Source organism: Gopherus evgoodei, chromosome 4 (genome assembly GCF_007399415.2).
Source record: "Gopherus evgoodei ecotype Sinaloan lineage chromosome 4, rGopEvg1_v1.p, whole genome shotgun sequence".
NCBI lineage: Eukaryota > Metazoa > Chordata > Testudines > Testudinidae > Gopherus > Gopherus evgoodei.
Genome location: NC_044325.1, coordinates 29,581,480 through 29,594,981, shown reverse-complemented (window position 1 = coordinate 29,594,981; position 13,502 = coordinate 29,581,480). Strand labels below are relative to the sequence as shown.

Sequence of the window (13,502 nt, the reverse complement as noted above, 5' to 3'; positions counted from 1 at the left end):
AGAAATGTTAGCTGGCAGTGTACAGAAGATGGCATTGCATGTGCATGATCTGTGAATAAATAAAGAACTTAACTTTTCAGCAACTTTAAATGAAGAAAAAAGGTGGAAATGCGAGGGTGAAATCAGAATTTTTCAAAATGTCAACATTTTAAGGAAATTGTGGATTTTACCTAAGTTTGCAATGCAACAACATCTTGTGGTCCATCCACTATGACTAAAACACCCTGAGATGTGCATTCATTTTGTGAGGTGAGGCCAGATATTAAAACAAAGTACTCTTAAGTGAAAGAATCATTCAGAGGGGCATGGGCCTGATGGGGGCACCCTCAGTGATACCTGAAGAAAGATGATATTACCTATGGCTTGGAGACAACCCCTGTGCTCCTGACTAGCTAGAGGCCCACTGCTGAGTACCTATGTCTGTAAGGTGGAAAGACATTGTAACACCTGCTACATTTTCACTACTTTGTTTCTCCTGTGTATAGTGCATGAAAATGATACTCGCTGATGCTGGTTCGAATCTACTGCTAAGCACCAGAGTGGTCCATATAGAGCCTGATCCAAAGCAAAGCCAGTGGAAGTCTTTCTGTTGATGTTATTGGACATTGGATCAGGCCCGTAAAGAGTGGGAGATGCCAAGGAAGTAATTAACAGTGTAAATGGCTCAGAGGAACTAAAAATGCTTAGTTATTCATGATCAGTTAGCCTAGTCATAGGTGGAGCTATCTTCTACGGCTGGCATTTTTGTAGCAAACAGACTTTGCGTCTGATAAGGTAGGTAGTTTCAGTAGGGATCTGCTTGCACAGTGCCTGCAATCATTAGTCCGCAGTTTCTAATCCCCTTCAATATGTTTTATTCACTCATTTGTGTACCAAAAGAATATGCACTTCAGCGAGCAAAAAAACCCTGCACATTATACTTGCAGTTGTTTTCCTCCTTCAAGTCTCAGGAGCCATAGATCAACTACTAGTGTTTAGTGACCTTCTGCCCGAGAGTGTACAGCCCCTGGGTGGGTCTAACTCGTGTGGCTGGCACTCATGTAGCAGATAATCCAAGATGACACTGACCTTGGCAATCTTATGGGAGAAATATCCTCAGTAGGATGAACTGTTATTGCATAATTTCTTCAGTGTGGTATATTAGACACACAACCATGGTTTTCATCCACATCAGTGTATGTTATGAGTTTTCCATCTATGCTACCATTGTTGTACAGATTTCACGGAGGCCAACAAAAATATAAATCACATTCTCCACCTTTGTTCCTGCATTGCCATTGGACACTGGCTTAAATTACGTATGCAGCAGATTGACTTGTTAAAAACATATGTGCCAGATCCTTAGCTGGTGTAAGCTGGTGAAGCTCCATTGTTTTTAATAAAGCTAACTCAGTTTACAGCAACTGAAGATCTGGTTCAGTGGATAGGAACTTGAACTGGAAGCCAGAAAAACTGTACTGCATTCCCAGCTCCTGAAAAGCTGTAAGTCACTTTCCTGCCCTAGATCTCAGTTTCTGCATGCACATGTGGCGATAATGATAGTTACCCTACTTTGCAAAATATTGTAAGATCTATGACTGAAAAAAGCTTTCTTACATTCATCAGTACAACTGTCTCTTTAGCTTACATTGTGCCATAGCTCCAAGCACCATAGTATCTATCATCATTGCAGTATTCTGCCTTCTCCCTTCTCAGGTTCTAGGACTCTCTGCATATTAAGGAGGCACCAGTTGTAGTTATATGGTTAAGTATGAGGTGAGCTTTGAGCTTAAAGCAGGGATTCAACCTCTCTTTTATGCAGGAAAAATCAGCAAATCCTCGTGAAAATAATAACACAATCTGAGAGGATGAATGATTTTTTTGAGAATTAGCAAGAAGTTTCATCCTCAGTTGCAAACCGTTTTTGTCCCAAATGATGTTAATAATGGACTAAAGCAGACATTTCAAACTTCTGTATAATTAAAACTCATAAACTCTTGTGAACGGGCCATATATGAAGAATTATTCTATGATTATAGGTAATTCCCCCCCATTCTTCTTCATAACTCAGTTTCTCCTTCAGCAGAGATTGCAGATAATGTTCTACAACAGAGAATTCCATGAGGAACTGCCCTCTTTTGAAATGGCTACCATTTCCTATAGTTCTCCGTTGGACTGACTGAGGCCACAAGCTGCCTTTTACCAAGATGGCCTTTGCTCCCATTCACCTGCTGCTCGCACTCTTTCTGTTCACCTCCTTGGAGCATAGAGATTTCGCATCTTCCTTGAGGGCAGATTTAATTTATTCCTATTACAAATAATGCCATTTTAATGGAGTGCATCTTGAATCAAGGCAGCTTGCAGCAGTCTCATTGATAACAATATGATATAGCAACTATTTTGAGAGAATGCAATTCTTCAGGAATATCTTGGAAGGAGAAGATTTTATGCATCAGCCTCTGCTGACTGATGATTCCAAGGCCAGAAGGGACCATTGTGATCATCTAGTCTGACCTCCTGTATTAACACAGGCCATAAAACCTCCCCAAAATAATTCATAGAACAAATATTTTAGAAAAAACATGCCATCTTGATTTAAAAATTGTCAGAGATGGAGAATCCACCATAACCCTTGGTAAATTGTTGCAATAATTAATTACTCTCACCATTCAAAATGTATGCCTTACTTTCATTCTTACCAACTCTAGCTTCAAATTGCAGCCATTGGATCGTATAAATTTCTCTGCTAGACTGAAGAGCCGATTATTAAATTTTTGTTGCTCGTATAGGTACTTATAGACTGTAATCACATCACCCCTTAACCTTCTCTTTGTTAAGACAAATAGATTGAGCTCCTCAAGTCTATTACTGTCAGGCAGGTTTTGTAATCCTTTAATCATTCTCGTGGCTCTTCTCTGAACCCTCTCCAATTTATCAATATCTTTCTTGAATGTGGACAATAGGGACTGAACACAGCATTCCAGTGGTTGTCACATCAGTGCCAAATGTGGAAGCAAAATAATCTCTCTATTCCTACTCAAGATTCCCCTGTTTATGCATCCAAGGATGGCATTAGCCCTTTTGGTGACAGCATCACACTATGGGAGCTCATGTTCGTTGATTATCCACCACAACCCCCAAATCTTTTTCAGAGTCACTGTTCCCCAGGATTATGTCCTATATCCTATAAGTGTGGCCAACATTCTTTGTTCCTAGATGTATAAATTTACTTTTAGCTGCATTACACTTTCAGTTTTGAAAAATAAGTGCTAAGAGTTGTTGCAAATAATTAAAAAGATATGCTTAGCAAATGTTCCTATCTACAGACTATTCACCACACCAATTTTCCATGATCCTGTGCTCTTCCTACACACAAGGGACTTCTGGTAGCTATTAACATCCAATAAACTCTAACCAAAGAAGGGGGTAGAGAAGCATCTGCGCCTCTCTGAATTGTTATGTCACCCAAGTAATTTGACTATTTAACATCCTAATTGATAAGTGCATTTTTCTTACCTATGATATTTTTAAAACAATCTATTATATGTTATTCAAAGATCTGTGTAATAGATCGGGGTCAAATTTAGGGCTCTAGGTTACACTGGTGTAAATCCAGAATATTTTGCTGTAAGCTGTGGTGTTACTCCAGATTTATCCAAGTGTAACTGACAGCAGAATTTGGCTCAATGTCTATAACTGAAAATGTAACTTAACTTTCATTCTTCTCTTTAAATCCTTAAAAGAGTGCCTTTAGTGCAAGGTCGCAAGAAAATACTTTTAGTTTTATGGGTAAATTCTTGCTTTTATTCCCATTTTACATGAGCATTGTTTTAAATTACTGACACTACATTAGAGTATGTCAGGATGCATCAGATAAACTGATACAACCTACTATGTCCTTGAGGCAATATGATATATATGTTGCATTACATTAAACATCAAAATATGTTCTTTATATAGTACACTAGCCACTCCAGACAGAAAAATGGTACAGGTCATTATATATACAGTATAGTATTGGAAGCCATCTGCAAATAATCTAGTAAATCTCTAGACAAACTGTATATTTGCAAAGGGACTAATACTGGACCATAGACAAATATGAAAGGGCTTTGCATTGCCAGCTAGATCTACATTGCATTGTTTATTAGGTCTAATATTAATTTCATTTTTTCAGTGGCCATGCTTTTCTAAGGAGACTCTGACTCAGCATTGCAATGCATAACGTTTAGGTGCCTGCCACCTAGAGGAATCCATTGCTCTGAATTAAGTGCCTAAGCTCCCTATACAATGTAGACTTCTCCCCTTTGTCCCAGTCTCCCCTGTTCCTGGCTACTTCTTCCAGACTCTAGTACCAGTATGCCCCAAGACTTTGTCAGCTATGTCTACCTTCACTGCCATTCTCCCCAGGTTCCTAGTCCCAGTCTCTCAGTTCCTTATCTAGTCTCAGGGTTTCCCCAACCCCAACCAACTGACTCCCACTCCTGCCCATTTTCTTAATCAGCTATTCTTTTCTATATAGGTAAGGACTTATACCTTATGCTCATGGATGTAGTATGTGAGTGCCTTCCAGTAGTGCATTAAAATGACGTAATTATATGTCTGTCAGATATTGCTTGTTCACTCTCCGTCTCCCAGGTGATAAAGTGTGTGAAGAGGCGTGTCTTGTTTTAGTGTCCTCCCAGCTCCCAGTCCTCCCTATCTCCTGGTCACAGTTTGTCTCCCATCCTCCAGTTCCAGTCTCACTAGACTCCTTGTCCATCCTCCTGCTCCTGCTTTTGTCTCTTTTGCATACAAATCACATAGCTTCCTCCCCAACACTGCCTGGGTGCCAGCCGGGGGCTAACTGAAAGCACAGGAGAAATGCTATCGTTTTCAATGCCTGACCCATAGCAGCTGGGAGCAGCAATTAGAGGGAGTCTGGCTTCACCCCACAGCCATAGGATGGAGCATAGAATCATAGAAATATAGGAATGGAGGGGGCCCTCGACAGGTCACTTAGTCCAGTTCCCTGCACTGTGGCAGGACTAAGTATTATCCCTGACAGGCATTTGTCTAACCTGTTCTTAAAAACCTCCAGTGATGCAGATTTCACAACCCCCTTAAGTATTTTGTTCCAGCATGCTCAGTCACTCTGTGGTGATGGTGGGTGGGTAGTCTGGTAAGCACCAGGAGCTGTGAGGAGGTAAAGCATGCTCAGTTGCTGTCTGAGGATGCCACATGTACAGTGTGGTCAGCACTAGAAGCTGTGAGGGGCTTGAGCATGCTCAGTCAGAACGGAATCTTTGGACATTTTAGCTGCTAAAATCAAAGTCTCCAGTGAGCATGTGCAAACTGATTTTTTTTTTCAACTTGGCCAAATGTGGGCAAATTTTGACAGGGACAGCAAAAGGCAATCTCTCCAGCCAAATTTCAGGGGAGTTTGTCCCTGCTCCAAAGCAGGAGGGCATTAGATTTTTTCACAGAAGAGGTCTCAAGACTTTTTTAACCTGGGCAAAACATATGTTCGCCCAGCCTTGTTCTTAGAAATAGCTGAATTGTTTTGGCTGAAATTAAAAAAAAAGAAAAAAAAATCATCCTGAGGCTTGCATGAAAAAGTTCAGCCCAAACTGTTAAAATCTGGCAAAGTTTTAAGCAACTGAAAACAGGGTCTTATAATGGGAAGTGTTGGTCAACCTGAATAACATGAGGTGTTACCAGCCACGGCTATAGTTAGTTTTCAGAGCAAAGACACAGGTGGAACTGAAAGCTAAGCATTCAAGCTATATACATGATTGCTATATACCTAAGATAGAAGTTGCATTATAAAGTGTTGTTTTATGTTGCTAGGTGTTTTGATGACAATTCTACCTATTTGTACAAAGCAGTTTATAGTATTCTTGTTAAAGGAAGACTCACCTCGTAATTCCATTGCAAAGTGCTTCTTCATTTAAAAATAGTTTGTCACGCTAAGGGCCAAATTATTTCCTGGTGTAACTTGAAGTCAGAGGAGTTACACCAGTCAAGAACTGGATTCCAGATTTATATTTATTTCTTAGCTCTTTCTATAGAAACAAAAATGTTCTTCTATGAATATTTTTTTAAAATGTCTTCTATGGCGGGTTAGAATGAAATACAATTTATAGTGATGTTCGAACAATTCTTTAGACTGCCTATGAAAAAGATTACATGACTCTTTGCTGGTAATTGAAGGGCTGCCTCTCACTGAGACACAGCTATTACATTTTTTTTTTAATAAGTCCTTGTGGTCTGTTATTTGTAAAAGATAGCTCCAGAAAGACCCTAGAGAATGAGGATGACGAGCTGAGATCTGAGGACCTGGACGCAGTTACTTTAGCATATCCTCCTTTCCCAATCGAATTCCTATAAGTATTTTGGTTAACGCTATATTGCATTGGAGTATAAATATACAAATTTTTAAAAAATTTTTATTTTTATATTTTTCCAAATGGTTTTGATTTAATAACAGGAATGGATACCAATGAGGAATATTATTCAAAGATAAATAAATTGTGGTTCCTGTTTATTGATTTATAAGATCACATCCACATATTACATGGAGGGTACACATCTATATCTTCCAGCATCCAATTGTAGTTGCTGCAGGGATTCTTTTTTTTGATTTCTCAGGAAGGATGAGTTTGTGATTAAGACACTGGACTATGAATCTCAGAAGATGCGAATTCCATTCCATTCTAGCGCTGCATAAAATATCCGGAGCTGCCCAAAGGAGGCTAATATAGCAGCACAGAAATATTGTGAAGTGTCCCACAATTTCACTGGCAATTGGACTGAGCCATGAAATTCACATCCAAACATTCCCAAATGAATGGGATTTTGGTTCAAGGCCATCATCATAAACTGACACAATGTTTCCCCTCGTTTCTTTCTCTTTGTCTTAATGATGCCTCATGTTTATATGATGCTCTTCATCCCAAAGCATCCGTAGGATCTTTACGAACAAAGGCAGGATTCTCTGCACCCACCACTGAAATGCTTCTGGGGAGGAACATGACTGCTGTGTAAGAGCATACAGTGCACAACTCAGCAGTTTAGGCCAGGAAGTGAAGAGTACCCTGTCTATAGGAATGGCATAGGGATTCTAGTCAGGTAGAATGTGGGAGCTTTGCCATAGCAACTTGTACAAAAAGGGCCAGTGGATCTTTCACAAAACACAGGCGCTAAGGATGTTGTTTGACATCTCATCGCAAAAATAGCAGCTCCAGCAGCACAGTATCTCTTAATGCTACTGGGAATGACTGTCTGGTGTTGAGCAAGGCACTCAGCTTTCCCTCCCAACTTCATCCTTAAAGGGGCAATGTGATTACAAGAACTTTGAATTAGAACAATCACTTCCATCTGACTTTTCAAACTCCTGATGTTCAAGTGGGTTCCATTCTCTAGAATCCTCTCTTCCCCGGCTTGGTAATTTGAGCACTGCTAGAGCTTCCCTTCTTTGTGAGATAAGGAAGATGTCACAGTTCAACAGCTTATGCATCTTTGCATGATTTCAGCATCCTCTTCAGTTTGCTAATCAAAACCAGTTCTGCTGTGTATTTCTCATTCCTGGAGGGTGAAACTGTCTTCAGAAAATTAAAGCTCTCATATCTGTTAATGTGTCATCACAACTAAACGCCTGGGGACTATAAACAAGTTTAAATATCAGAACAATTTTGCTGGTGATTGTCTGTGATTATGGATTAAGCATACAGAATTTATTGCATCTGATCTTCAAGCTAGATTGAACATAATGGGCCAGATCCTCAGAGGGTGTTAATTGCTGTAGCTCCACAGAAGTCAGTGGAGCTATGCTGATTTATATCACCTGAGGATCTGGCCCAGGGGGCTTTTCAAAATATTGCTCAGATAGTACATGATAGCATGGAAATGATCTAGCAGCATGCAAAGCATCTCCCACAAGTCACTGATCACGCTTAGCTCTGCCGGAGCACATCGGAGTTTGGGCACTCAGGATAAGCCTTTAATCCAATTGAGGATCTTATAAATAATGACTTGTAATCATGAGTCATGTCACTTCCAAAACTTTTTCAAGAGCAAATCAAAGTGCTAGTAAGTACAAAGTCCATCAAACATATTGGTGCAGGCAGTTCTTTAGGGATGTGCGCCAGATCTTAAATATGGCAAACCTACTGCAATTATTGGGGGGGGGGTGTAGTTGCTACTGCCCTCTTTCAGAATAACACTACTGTTAACAGAGCCGGTTTAGTTCAGTTGTTACTGGTCTGTGCTATCAAAGGAGGAGGATCTAAGTTCCCCCCCACATTGCCACCCTGAAGTTCCCGTGGCCAGGAAGTCCTATAGATGTGCTAGTGGCCATGTTACAATACTATTGGATTTGGAATCTGCTGTGCTAGCCTATCCATTTTAGGTACTTTGGGGGCCCCCATTACTGTAGTATCTGAGCATTCACCATATTTATCTTCACGATGTCCTTGTGGGGTAGTGAAGAGCTGCTATTCTAGTCTATGGATGGAGAACTGAGACACAGAGAGGCAAAGGGACCTGCTTAAGAACACACAGGAAAGCTGTGGCAGGGCAGAGAACTGAGCCCTGGGCTCCTGAGTGCCAGACTAAGGCCCTAACTACTGGCTCAGCCTTCTTCCCCTGCTCACAGTAAAGAGAATATTACACTTTCCCAAAGATTACATTAAAATGATAATGGATCCCACAAAATGAAACAGGGAGCAGATTAATTTTGAGTGAGGTAATACTAGGATGACCAGGACGTTATGTAATAATCAAGTTGTCATTGTACATGCAATGGAATTCTATGTCAACAGATGAATTATTGGATAGGGAAACAGTATTGTTATTTGAGTAAAGGTTTCTTCTTTGGTTGTCGCCCGTCAGCTCAGCAGCAATGATGGAGCTGGATGAAGACTTTCCATCATTTTCTGTCTTGTACCAGCTTCACAGCTTTGTTAGTCTTTAAACTTTTTGACCTCTTTAATTCTTCACCATGTCTAACCAATACATCCTCATTTCTAGTTCCTTGCACGCTGGTATGTATTGCCATGTGTGGTATCCTTTCCAGGTCCATTCTTGACACACATTCAAACCACCATAGTCATCTTTCTTGGATCTTCTGTAACAGCATTATTTCTTGTCTTAGCCATTTTCTTATCACTTCATTTTTTCTTTTTGACATCTTAAAGCATTCCCCTCAGCCCGTTCATTTCTGCAGTCAACATCTATCATTCTTTGCTATTCTTCATATTCCAACTTGCTGACCCACACAGCAGTATCAGCATGAGAGTTGTCTCATATATGCTGATATTTCTTTTTATCTAAATTTCTTTAGTCTTCCAGCTTCTACAGAGTTTTCCTAATGCAGTAGTGGCTAATGCGTAGCTGCACAAAGGAGGCTAATCTTCACAATTGCCACTCTTTGATGCCAGTCTTTCAAGGTACACACATTTTTCCACTTGTTCTAACTCTTTGCCTCTGAGTTTGACCTTTACCTCTTCCTCTTGTCTTCCAATTGCCATAATTTTTGTCTTCTCTGTGCTGATCTTCAGTCTGAATTTTCTGCTTTCCTGTTCTACCTTGTTAGTTATTCTCTAAATCCTCTTTGGTCAATGCTATGAGGTCAGTGAGAGTGAAGACTTATCAGCTTTAACAAAATGTTTGAAGGGAATGAAGTGGTGTAAGGCTCTCAAAAATACATACAGCATGGTATAAATAAGATCACAGCACCAAAGGAGCTATAGAAGCTGCCGATAGTTGGATAGAAGAAAGAAGAGCACAGCAAGCCAGAGGGAGAGACTTGTTTGTAATGAAGCAAATTATATTAAAACTGAGGGCCGATAGTTTTGCAGTAGCAAAATTTACCCTCTGCCTGCTAGAGGGGTGAAGGCTAAGTGCCTGATCCTGCCACATAGTGAATGGCCTTAACTGCCATTGACAACATGGGAGATGAAAATACTCAGTCCCTCGCACGGTCAGTTCCTACATTTGTAAAAGTCATTTTGATTCTGCTCTCATTGACGTCAATGTCCAAACTTCCATTGACTGCAATAGTGCTAGATTGGACCAAATCAGGTACTAAGGTCATATTTAGGACCCGATCCTGTTAGGTGCTCAGACTCTCTGTTTCTGTCAAGAGCAGTGAGAGCTGGCAACGCTCAGCACTCCCCACACTAAGCTCATTGAGTACTGTGTGTAGTTCAGACTCCCCGGGTTTGAGCCTGCAGCGTGCATGAGGGTTGCACAATGCTGAGCCACAGGATGCTTTGTTACTCGTGATTCAATCAAACAAAGGAAGATGAGGGCAGCAGATAATGCAGGCGTTTTGCTATTGGCTGTTAGAGATACGGTTGCTCTCTATTGCTCTCGCTTTCTTCTAAGTGCAACTCTTAAGCACTCTCCAGTGAGCAAGAGCTCCTGCCTGCCAGCAAGAGTAACTGACAAACCTATGGACTGGATTACATTGAAGTACCTGTGCCCTGACCACATCCTTTCTCTGTGCACACATTTTCCCCCAGTGCCCAGCTCCTGTTGCTGAATGTGGCATATATATTTCTCCAAGTTGTGCTGAACTTTCCACTCAGGTGAAGCCTGATCAAAGTTTTGAATACCACTGGGACAAACTCATTGACATTAAAGGGATTTGAAGGCACTCAATACCTCATAGCACGTGATTAGCTTATCGCTCGTGGCAGCCCATCTTCCTCAGTTCCTTAAAGGCCCCCTATCTACTATATCTTTTCTACCTTTTTCTCCCACCTGGGCTCAGATCTTCCTGGCATTCAAGGCTGCATTCAGCTTGCAAATGCTGCATGGAGGGGAGAGATATGTAAATAGGTTAACTGGATGTTCGTCCTTCACCACTCCTCTGTATACACTCCAGCATTCCCTCAGCATTATCTCAGTGTGAATCACCAGCCTCACTGAGATCAGGTCAGTAAGGGTACGTCTACACAGCAATCAAATACCTGAAACTGGCCTGTGTCAGCTGACTCAGGCTCAGGCTACAAAGCTGTTTAATTGCAGTGTACATGTTTGGGCTCAGGTGAAGCGCCTGAGGGTCCCAGAGCCCTACACTCCAATTAAATAGCCCCATAGCTTGACCCCCACGAGCCCAAGTCAGCTGACATGGGCCAGCCACAGGTGTTTAATAACAATGTAGACATGTACTCTAAGTGGGTGGTTGTGGGGAGGAAACAGGGAACAGCTGATCTACAGTGCATGTTCTCCTGTCTGTTCTGTGTAAAGCCCACCTACAAAATATGGTGATTGGGCATTTTCACCACTTTTTGTGATCCCCGGGGAGGAATTGCAGAGTGCAACCACGGAGCTCAGGTAGTATGTAACCTGAACCCAGATCTTGGCAGGTCATTTTGTGTTGGGAAACAGAATGGCCCTTTCCAGGTTTGTGGGTCTTTGGGGCTTACAGAACAGACCCAGAGCCATCAGCTGGAAAGCCAAAACTGGCACAAACTGAAGACTTCACTCTGTAGGAGCCTCACAGGATCTGAGGCTGCTCCTTAGAAAATGGCTGAATCCTTCACACTGGAGGGTTTGATACTTTTCAGCTGACTGCGCTGCAAGTAACTTTATCTTATATTAAGAATAAGGAAAAAAGTGAAGATGGGGCGTTATTTTGTCTCTGCTTTTGTTCTGAATTCTTTATTGCATAGTCACTGTTATCTTCCTTCTAGTCAGGAAACAAAATGTTTTTGTCTTATTATTTTCCTATTAAAAGAAACAAGGTCTGCTTAGTTTTACTTGTCTTATCAATTTGCTGCATAGTCCTATAGTATAAACCAACTTTCCCCACCACTTTATGGGCTGTACCTTGCTGTTCTGATGCAGACAAAGCTCCCACTTCAGTGGGAGGTTGTCTGAGTCAGGAGATACACTTTATATGAAAGGTACATTTATAAACAGTTTAGAAAGTTAATAGACATTATAATCATGTTACAGACATGAGTAGTATGTGTTATAAATGGTCATAAGCACATCAGCAGAAACTGTTATATGCAGTTATAACTAACCTTTTGAGTGTTGGACTATAGCATTTGATTAATCATTTATTAAAACATCTGGTAATCATTTGTGAACCCTTTATAAATGATTTTAAAATGTACCATTATTATAAAATATGATGGGGATAAGGACTGCAGGACTGACTCCAGTATTAGAAACAAGTCATTGTAACTAACAATTTACTTTGATGCTCATCTTTCTAATTCTAGGTTAGCCTGAGGAGAAGGATAAAGAAACTGGCCTCCAAGATGGTAATCACTAGTGGAAATGAAGAAGATAAAGGCAATCAAGAAAAGGAGAGCAAAGAAGAAACCATCCTGGCAATGCTTGGGATTATTGGAACAATTCTGAACCTCATTGTGATCATTTTTGTGTACATTTACACAACATTGTGAGCCAGAAGGCACACGATGAGAACCAATGAAATAGCTGCTAAAGGTGACAACAAACATTGTAGGGTATTGACATGTTGCTTAATCGGAATTGATTCTGTACTATATTACCACATCATAAACGCACTGCCTGCAGGCAGTGAAAGCTGAAGCACAATTAATGTAACCAGACTTTTTCACACAGTGACAAGCTAAACTCTTCTGTCCTGCTCCTTTCCCTTTTTGTGGAGGTTTGGTTTTGCGGGAAATGACTGCAGTTATGTAAGTAGCAGCTTTGAAGAATTCAATCTGGGATACAAATACAATAGAAAGAGACTGTACACTATTTAGAATTACTAATATATACCATGTACTCTGAAAGATAGCTAGATAGCACACATTTTGTGTCCATTAGGTCAAATGATTTTTTTTCTCCTTGACTTTTCAATTTTATTTACATTGAAACTGACAGGCTTTTTATTTAGAATGAACATATGGTGCAATCATGGAAAAACAATTCCATCCAGCAAGATCTGCCTAAAAACAATAAAATGTTGGGGGAAATAAGTGACATGATTATTTTTTTTCTTTCTCATTTGCTTGACATTTGTGTCTGTTCATGCCAATGTTTATAAATATATATTTTTAATAAATGTGCTATATTTTTAGCATGAACCAAATATTTGGAGACAATCTGGTGTTCATGCAGCCTGTTTTGTTTGATGAAGTACCCTTTGTTGACTATGGATGGGATGCTCTTCAGCAATCATATACCGATCTTGTTTGCAGCCATTTCATTGTAGTCTGGAACAAACTTACATCATGCTTGACTTGAAGTTGGAATGTCAGCTGAAAAGCATTGCTTTTTAATACAGGAGATAGGAAAACATTATAAGGTGACCTTTATAGACTGGTTGCAGGGACACGGCTCTATTTATAGAACAACAGCAAATGAAAAGAATATTAAGGCATCTCACATGCCATTCGAAAACTCATCAAATATATGGCTCTTTAAAGCCCCATCCCATTCGATAAGTACCTACATAGGGAGAAGATTTCTGATAGTAGCGGGCTCTTTAATTGAGCAGACAGGCATAACAAGATCCAGTGGCCAGAATCAGTCTCACCAACCCTAAATGTGCA

At 40.4% G+C, this 13,502-nt stretch overlaps 1 long non-coding RNA gene across 1 annotated transcript in view; it reads left to right on the top strand.

Moving 5' to 3' along the window:
* LOC115649805 overlaps nucleotides 1-12,967 on the top strand; it is a 32,226-nt gene extending 19,259 nt beyond the window's left edge. The window contains exon 4 of the long non-coding RNA XR_003999936.1: nucleotides 12,198-12,967. This is a non-coding gene — a long non-coding RNA (uncharacterized LOC115649805). The remainder of the gene's footprint in view (nucleotides 1-12,197) is intronic.
* The last annotated feature ends 535 nt before the right edge of the window (nucleotides 12,968-13,502 follow it).